Here is a 2,091-nt window from a genome sequence, read left to right as displayed (position 1 = left end):
CTTTGTCTTAGCTTCGTGTTTTTCTCGCCCCTCAGTCTCTTTTTCATTTCCAGCCCTCTTTCAAGTGAACCCAGTTCGTCCATGGCTGCTGGCGGCTACAGTTGGTGCCTGAACTAGGGGTCCGTTGTGATGGCAGTGGTCACAACGAACCTTGTCCTGGCCTCTGCTGAGGACAGAGAGACACAGCCTGAGCCAATGCCAGACCTGGATGAACAGTGGCGCCAAATCGGGAATAGGCAAGAGCGTCTATTCTGAGCTGGTGAAAGCTGGTGAGGCTGGGCTTCAATGAAGCCTTGGCCAAGGGGACCTTGGGGACATTAGTATAACCGGGTACTTAGAAATCAAATTCTGAGGATAAAGCGGTTTGAGGCTGGGAAGGGGCTTGGGCCAGCAGGAGAGAGGGGACGTGGAGGTGCTAAGTGAATGAATCTCAACCTTTGGGGAAGAGGCGGGGGGGGGGGGGGGGGGGGGGGCCCGAGTGGGGCAGTCAGCTGCCTGAGGACAAAATGGGGTTTGTGGTAGAGGTGGGGCGTGAAGGCAATGGCCATGGGAGTCAGGGGCTGTATCGTTTAGGGAGGAGGTGAGAGGAACTGCGTCTTGGAACCAGAAGCCTGGAAAGGAGGCTGGCTCCATACTTAACGCAGGGCGTGGCATGTGTTACTAAATGTCAGTTACTTGCAAGGAACAGCCTACAAATATTCGAAGCACCTGTGAACCCAACGAGCTTGGTGGCATCTGCTGAGGAGCAACTCCATAGCCTATAGCTGTGGGCTGAGGGGCAGAGGAGTGTGGTGTGGGGAGGGTGCCTGGTTCCTGGGAACAAGGCCAAGGTCTGGAGAGGGGCAAAGTGGAGGAAAGGCAGTGCCTGGGACAGAAAATGGCGCTTTCAAAAGAGCAAAGATTATGACACGGTATTTTTTTGTTTTTGTTTGTTTGGTTTTTTTCCTCCTTGACCTAATGTCTCCTTCCTAGAACAGGAAAAAGTGCAGGTGGTTTACAAAAGGTTATTTGGGAATTTTTTTTCTATGTGATAATATTTAGTAATAAGTAGAAATTGCTATTTAAAAAAGAATTCATAGCTTTTGACAAATTGTCTTATTAGACCGATTTTTTTTAAAATGCTAATCAGTGCCTTTTAAATTTTACTGCTCCCCGGGTTCCTGTTTCTTTCTGAGTTGCTTCTCATTTTTTTTAAATTGTGAAAATCGTAAGACCTACAAAGATTATAGCATAAAACGTTTTACATAAATTGATGGACATCCTGCTGAAAGAAATGGTTTGTATGCTTCACAATGGCAAGGTCGTGAAAGACAAATGGTGAAGAAGTCTTCCAGATTGAAGGAGTTAATGCAGTTTAACAAGTGTATGTGACACGTGACCCTCATTTGGAACCTAGAACAGGAAAAATAAACTATTTTTAAAAATGAAAAAGAAAGAAAGAAAATGGAAGAAGAGTATCCCACACATGGTAAGCAACGAACAGCATTGATGCACTAGTTATCTTTTGGAGGTTGTATTGCAGGAAGTACATAAAGATACAGGCTAGGCTGAATAGGTGTTGACCCGATGTCAACTTCACCTAGAGGATAACAGCGAAATTTCAAGTGGGGGGAATCATAGGCTGTAAGACTCTTGCGAGACTCAGCTCACTGGAGACCCCGAATGAACCACGCAGAGATGTGAATCGATGCAAAAAGCAGGAGGAATTTTAATGACCCAATGCATTGGGGTCGCTCTGAACCTGAGGGAGAGGCAGTGACCCCAAGCAGCTCATTTGGTCAGTTTTTATATAGTTTAAGGGGTGGACTAGAGAAACATCAACTAGGCACAATATGATTGGCAGAACAGTGTGACTTTTAAACTGATTGGTCTTTAGAGAATGAGGTGGCAGGAACTTCCCTTGTCTGCAGGTGACAGGAACTTCCCTTGTCTGCAGGTGGCAGGAACTTCCCTTGTCTGCAGGTGGCAAAGATTGGTCCTTCCTGAGGAATGTGTCTACATGCTCTAGGCCTCTCCCATCCGGCAAGTGTCCCATGACCTTTCCAAAGTTCCTGAGCTAACCAGGAATGTTAATTAGCCTCTCCCTTCCTG

The sequence above is a fragment of the Arvicanthis niloticus genome, chromosome 1 (genome assembly GCF_011762505.2).
Source record: "Arvicanthis niloticus isolate mArvNil1 chromosome 1, mArvNil1.pat.X, whole genome shotgun sequence".
In the NCBI taxonomy this organism is placed as follows: domain Eukaryota; kingdom Metazoa; phylum Chordata; class Mammalia; order Rodentia; family Muridae; genus Arvicanthis; species Arvicanthis niloticus.
Note: the sequence above shows the minus strand (reverse complement) of the source record.